The sequence below is a fragment of the Thalia democratica genome, chromosome 5 (genome assembly GCF_965202585.1).
Source record: "Thalia democratica chromosome 5, ktThaDemo2.hap1.1, whole genome shotgun sequence".
NCBI lineage: Eukaryota > Metazoa > Chordata > Thaliacea > Salpida > Salpidae > Thalia > Thalia democratica.
In genome coordinates, this window is record NC_139169.1 from 45,295,265 (window position 1) to 45,303,304 (window position 8,040).

Consider the following 8,040-nt stretch of genomic DNA (forward strand, 5'->3'; position numbering starts at 1 on the left):
GTTAAATTTAGTTAAGTATTCACAATTCTATATATATAACTCTGGACCGAATTAATACTAGTTTGTCCTAAAAAATTATAATTTGTTTACTAAAAGTTACTTGAGCCTAAAATTTCAAGATAAAACAAAAAATATTGCTAACTATTCGAAATTAATCAATTTTGGAAATCCTTATCTGGACTTTATATTGATAATATTTGTTCAAAAATTAACAAACAACACAATATTAAACTACTATTATTTAATTTAATTAAGCTAAAGGAGATTCTTTACATTTTTTGCATGTATAAAAGAAACAAAACTAAAATAATTCTGATATAATAAACAGTTTTACCATAAAAAGCAAAAAAAAATAAATAAAAGATCTCGATGAAACACTTAAGGTTGATCATGTATTAGAGTTGTTTAAATCTAGTTGCATGACAGTTTTGGAAAATCTGCAACTGCACTGAAATACCGATTAGGTTTGAACTTAGCTTATCCTTGTTAATGTTTATGGTCGGAAATGTTTGTTTTCAAAGTATGAAGTATCGAACAACACAACTAGTTCCATGGTCATCTTTAGAAGTTGACAAACTTTATCTCGATCAATTATATATAAAATCTATCTAAAAATCTTATAAAACCAACAAAAATTATATGTTTGATTTCAAATTTTTTATTAACTTGTTTAAAAAACAGTTAAGCTTAGATAACAAATTACTTTGGCTTAAAACTTTAACACTTTTACTTTCAAAATATCAAATAGTTATAATTAACTTACGAAGTTTAACTAAGTTCTGTACTTTAAAAATATTATTATCAAATAGTGCACCTAAAATACTTTAATAAGGGTACTAACATAAAATAACGAAATATTGAAACAAAATAAGAAATCAATATGTATTTTTAGCATAACAAACATTTTAGTCTAAAAGACTTTTAGATTAAGATCGATTTCACTAGTGAAAATATTACTAAACGAAAAACTAAAACATAAAGTTGTCACATTATACTTTAAATGTTAAGTTTAAAGAACTTAGCAAGAATCATTACACTAAAAAGAAGTCAATGAAACATTTTTCGATCATAAAAGTTTTTAACAAGTTGTTTAAAATCTGGAAGTTTATTTGAAGTAGATATTCTTAGTAATGAATGCAAATTGGTATCAGTAAGATTTGAACGCAGCTTACTTTTGTTTATATAAATGGTTAAGAATGTTTGTTTGCAAAAATATGTAGACCAAAACAGAACAAATAACTTCATTGTCATCTTTTTTAAATTAACAAATTTTGACTTGTTAAGTAAGTCATAAAATCTGTCAATTTTTTAGTTTTGAACTTTTCTTTTTGTGTACTGCCACATTGAAGTTCAACAGTTCTATCAAAATCACTAAGTACATTTTCGGTGTCAAACGTCGACGGTGATGAAATAATGTCGAATTCTTCACTTAATTGTTAAAAGTCTGCAAAACGACGACCAAACTTGTTATCAAGTGAAACTATTGTCATCAATTGGTCATCACTAAACTTAACCCTATATTTATTCAAAAAATCCTTAATGAAAAAACAATAGCAGAAAAACTGCAAATTGTAGTCTAAACTTAAAACATTTGACAAAAATTTAAATTTGAGCAGTTTGACTTAAAAAATTTGTCGATGTTTAAAAAGATATTTTTTTTTTACTGTTTTAAACATTTAAAAAACAACTCAATACTTATCTGGAAAAGACAGCAATTTTCTACACGTCTATTTTTTATGAAAACATTATGGTAGGTAAGATCATCAAAGTTACTTCAGCAAACGATTGCTTTGGGATAATTTGAGAAAGTATTACTTCAACTGACTTGAAACAGAACAAGATACTATAACAGAATAGTGTTTTATCACCACAAAATAATAAGCCATTTTAACAAACGCTTTCAGGGTAAAAGTTTTACAGTTTTGTTTAATGAAATAGTTCAAAAAAGGTTTTGTACAATTTTTGTGATAATTAAATTGGCTGGCCGGATTTTATATAAATTTTGAAAATGCTTAGCGGGCCGGATCATCCACTTGCGGGCCGGATCAATGTTGTCCGCGGGCCGGATTCCATTTAAAATTAAAAAAGGTTTGGGGGCCGGTCATTTTCACTCTGCGGGCCGGATCCGGCCCGCGGGCCGTACGTTGCCCACCCCTAAACTAGAGCATAGATCAATAATGTCACTTAAAAATAAAGCTTCTGTACACACTATATCCGAGAATTAAAGTTTATGTACATGCTAGTAATTTAAGCAGAGTTATAAAAAAATGATTAAGCTTCAAACTAATGTACTATAAAAAGTGAAAAAAAAAACAAAATATTATATTCAGAAAACAACTTAAGATATATTGTTGAAAATAATGATTAGCCATTTGAAATAAAGTAGTACTACTTATTTGTATACTTATAACTAGTAAAAAATATTCCAATGTACATTGCTGTGCACAAAAGGACTCTTAAAGATGCACTACTGTGACTGGGTAACTAAAAAACTGCATAAAGTTTAACTTTACCTTTAGAATGAAGTAATATAGTTATACAAGTAAAGTTTAAATTTAAAACTAACCAGTTGTTGTTAATTTAGAATATTTTTTTTTTTTTGGTCGTCGCATTGGTTTTTGTTACCTGGTTTACTTTGATAAAGCTTAGATAAATATCCTTTGTAATTGCTGTGTGATAAATGTTTTAACAAAAAAAAAATAATTCTTATAAAATTGTTGCTATAAAATAAACTATTTAATAAGCTACATACATAGTATATAAATATTCGCTTGAATTTTTGTTGTTCAAAGAATGTTTTAAATAACTGGTTTGATTTGTCCAATACTCAAATTATATTAACTTATCTAAAGGTTTTTTTTTAATTTTAGGTATTTTCTAAAGGGATATCAAATTGCATTTGATAAACTGTTTTGTTTTAATTGAAAAACTTCGAAAAGAGACAAGTGAAAACACAACTGATGCAACTTGGATACAGTTTAAATGAAGAGAAAATAAAGAACAAAAGTAAATAGAGTGCAAAAGCAATCAAAAACTCTTGAAGCAGTCAATAACTATCATGGAGAGAGTTATACTATGCATATAGGTGTCTGTTGAGAAGGTGTCAGTTTTATTGCAGTAAGATTCGAGTCAAGACCTTCCAGATGTAGTTCCAGAATTGTAACTAATAATTGTTAATATAATTTATTGTAATATTATTTTCTTAAACAGAGTAATTTATTAAAAGTGTTTAATGATTTAAAGTTCTTTTAGTAAATTATCATTTAGATTAAACATTTGTTTAAGTATCTGTCTCTCAGATTTATTAAGTAAAGTCTTTATTTTTTAATATTGTGTATAGTTCTTCAATACATTTTACACTCAGTTTGTTATGCATAGATTGTATAGAATAGCTTCAAGTATGATTTAGTTATAATTTTAGTTTAAAATCAAACATTAGTTATAGTATGGGTGTGGAACAAACTTAAAAATTTAGTAATTTAAGTAACTTACAACCGTTATAGGTTTAGACTTTGTTTAAATTTAATTTTTTTCTTCTTTACACAAGCTTTAAGATTTAGCGTAAAACTTTACTTTGTTATTTCAAAAAATAGGTGTAAATAAACTATTTAGACTTAGTAAACTCAAAAAAAAAACTCGTTTAAAAAAACGGTAACAATTCAGTGTTTCTATATCTTATTAGTTAACCTCTCAAAAATTTCGTTCATTTTAAATATTAAAATTTACACATGCAGTTATAAACTACTAAGTCTTACAAAAAAATCAAATAGCATGTAAACAACGAAAACATGTAGTAATATAAGAATAAATATAAAACTGTATAAAAACCGTTTTTAAATACAAAATAACTTACTTCATTTTAAGGGTTCTATGTTTTTCTGGTGAGCATTAATTTTTTTTCTTGTTTTCAAACTAAAAAACACTTTGGTATTTTTTTATTAGAAAAGTATTCTGTAAAATAAGTATATCTAAACACATTTTCAATTCTTTTTTATTTTTTTACTCAGAAAGAATTAAAAAAAAAAAATTATTCTTGAAAATACTTTTACTAGTTTTTTACTAACATGAGGTTAAAAATGAGCTTTAATAAAACAGCAAATTCAAAAAATAACTTTCCGTTTGTCTAGACATAAGTTAAAAAGTTCATTTAATTGTTTTGTTGAACTATTTACATTTTCTACTTTAATCAAATTTATACACTTAATAAAATGATCAAGATAAAAAAAAAACTTCTAACTTTTATGTTTAACTGTCAAACGCTATTGCTTTTAAATTATACGGAAACCAAAATTGTTAAATTAAGTTTCGTACTTTTGCAATATAGAAACAACACGTAATTAACTGTATAATATTGTTATTTGAACATATAATTAGGTTTTAATATTTTCTTTTGTTACTAAAAATTTTTATTTAAATTTTGTTATTTTAATTTTAATGGATAATACAATTGAAATAATTGAGATGCTTTGAGCATGAAATGTCGTAAGCAAATAAAAATAAATTTTTTTTATATAATAACTATTTATCTCTGCAGTTTGCGAAGAGAACTTTGACATTTGTTAGTTAAAAAACAACTTTTGAAACTTATTAGCTTATACATAAAGATTGTAATAAAATTTACTGAAACCTATAAAAGTTTTTACTGCAAGTTTTAAATATCGACATTTTAAAACAAAGTATCAGAAAAACTTTTTAAAACACCAAAATAATAAAACTTTAAAAAAGAAACAAATGTTTTTTCTTTTTTTTTTTTAATCAATACATTAAATAACATAAAACTAAATATGAATCTAACTCAAGCATTTATTATTATAATTAAATATGTTTTTTTATAAATAAAAACATTAAAAATTACCTAATCTAAAGAAGAATAAAAATTACACCACAGTTGCCAGATTTTTATGAGCAAATGTCACAAAACTAATTGAGCATAAAATTTAAAATTTAAGTATTAAACATTATTTCACAATATTTAGAACTTTTGATATTTTATATTTAGAATTCTGAAAACTTTACGAAAAAATAAATATTGTTCTTTATAAACGTTTGTTTATTATATTCTAAAATATAATGCTTTATTTAATGTGTGGAAATTTTCTTATTGAAATTGAGCAACTATGTTCACCAGCACTGTAATAAGGTCAAGGCTAGTAGTACATATACTTTAAGTCATTCTGATTTGAAAATTTGCTCAGTAAGCAAAAAAAAAGTTTTCCTTGTTTTTTTGATTTTAACAACTGAAACTTTATTTTTTGACCAATTTTTAGTATATTTGGGTAAAGTAGAGTAGGGATAACGGTATTAAAAAAATAATAATAACTGCTGACTCAGCAAATGTGCAAAACAGACTGAACTAGAAGTATACTTTCCTAATTGTTTTTCTTATTCTATTTGAGCATGAATTTAATTTTATCAAACAAAGCTTAAAAATATAATAATATACATTTGCTTAATTTACGAGAGTCTTATTTAAAACTGTTAATCTGTTGTGACATGCACTCATCCAAAAGTGGCAATTATGAAAATACACATTTAATTTAATACTACAATAATTTTCAAGTATGTTTTTATAAATGTTTAAGCTTTATGCGTGTTAAATTTTTAAACAGACGGTAAAATTAAAATAAATTAAATAGATTAAAGGTTAAATCATCTCAGTTTACAAAGTAAAAACATCTAAAAGTAAAAAATAACATAAAACTTTTGCTTTAACGTAATTTTTAAATCTAAGGATTTCAGAAAAAGAAAGTTGTACATGAGTAGCGGTAGCCAAAGTTTTAAAAGAGTTAAGTAATCCAACTACTGTTTAGGTAATGTCAAACAAACATTAAAAAAACATTGTTAACTAAACTCATGTAAAACACGAAATACAACTTGGTGTTTAGCTTAAATCTCGATGTCCAAAAAGTCTTTATTCACACCAGCAGATACTTTGATTACAACTTAAAAGGTTCAAATTCTTTATCGTACTAAATACACTATATTTTTTGTTTAGGAAATATAAAACAGTTTTAAATCAATTGTTTTGTTTTATTTATTTTTATACAGCTTTAATCTAGCTTAATAAACTGTTTGAAATTTATATCAAAACTGTTTTCTTTATTTTCTTTGTATCAACTTTAAACTTACTGTTCTATTAAGTTTCAAAGTGTGACTTAGGTCTTAGATCATTTTCGCATGACAACCTTTAATTAACACAAGTGAAATTTTTAGGTCGCTTTTCTTACAAACAAATTTAAAATTCAAAAAGTAAAAAGTACAGTTATCTTTAAACTAATTTTTATTTCACATAATGCACAGTCGTACGATTTCGGTTGATTGAAGCTTCCCTAGTTCCCACTATTATGGTGATCAAAGTAATTCGTTTGAAAACACCTTTAAGTTTGTTGTAAATGTTGAATGTATATTATCATAAAAGTCCCTTAACAAAGACTATAGTACATGCCTTTGTACAGATTACATTTTCAGCAAATCTGTTAAAATATTCTGGAATTTGGGTCAAAAATGCATTAAGGGACACTTTTGCATAGATTAAATCTTACTTAATTTCATTTTTTAAATTTAATTACACTTTTAGTTTTTTACTTCTCTTTTTTTAAATATCAATGTTATCCCTAACCCTTGGTCAGTAACTTTTTTAGTTCTTCTTATTAAAACTTTAAATTAGTATGTTTATTTATTTTTAACTAACACTGTTAGCCCTAATCCTTATCTCTAGTCATTAACTTTTTTTTCTTAATTTTTTCTTTTGTTAATTTTTTTCTTGTTTTTTTACTAACACTGTTAACCCTTACCCTTATTTGGTAATTTTTTATACTCTTCTGCAAAATTCTTAGTTTTGCAAAAGTTACCCTTTTTGCAAAAAGTCCTCTTGCAAAACTGAACCATCTCCCTGTAATTTCCATTGAACAATTAGTTATTGTTTTTTCTTTTTTTTTTTTATTTGTTAATTTTTTTCTTGTTTTTTTTACTAACACTGTTAACCCTTACCCTTAGTTGGTAATTTTTAATACTCTTCTGCAAAATTCTCAGTTTTGCAAAAGTTACCCTTTTTGCAACAAGTACTTTTTCAAAACTAACCAATCTCCCTGTTATTTAACAATTAAGTATTGTTAGAAACCAAAATAAAATATCTTAAAAAATATAAGAAAGAAAATTAAAGCTCAAAAATATGGATTAATAAATGTCCTTAAAGCACCATTTAATGTAAATATTAAGTGTACGTGCATTATTTTAGACTTTGTGTTAAATAAAATTAATTTGTATATGTAAATACAAACTTTAAATTAAAAATAATTTTTTTTTAATATATTATATTTTATTCTTTATTTATATATATTTGTTCTTTTTATTCACCTTACAGTCTCTAAAATTAAGGTCTAGTTTAGATTTAGAGCTTTTCAACTCTATACTTGTCTTATCAAAGTGTAAAATTGAAAATGTAATATATTTTCACTTTGATATTGTTAATCATTAAAAAAAACACTTTAAAGTAGGTTTAAGGTATATATTTAATATTTTACACTATTTAAGACAGTATTTACCTCAAATAAAATTTAATACTAAAAATGGACCAAAAAAGTTATTCTCAAAAAACCTTGGCAATCCTGTAGAAAACTTAAATATTTAGGCCACCTTGATCTTATTATGTAGAGTTTAGTCTGAGCTATCAGAAATTTTTAAACACTTAAAAAAATGCAAAGTAACTTTTGAGATATAAACTTAATAAATTTGTACTTTTTCACCATCTAGCAAACAAAAATATTTTGAGAATTTTCCCTAAAACTTTTTTTAATTTTCCCTGGTTTTATTAATAATTTTTAATTAAGAACCCTACCCTGTTGACAGTGTTTCACATTTAAACAAATTAATATGGTCCTAAGTATTTAAAATAGTAAAATGTAGCTATCAGTTTTAAAGTTTTGTCTTAATAATGATAAATTACTATATTATTACAAATATCAATAAATTATTAAACTACTACAAAGTTGTTGATGTTTAGCTAAAAGTGTTTTTCTAGATTTTTTTTTATAAACCTGT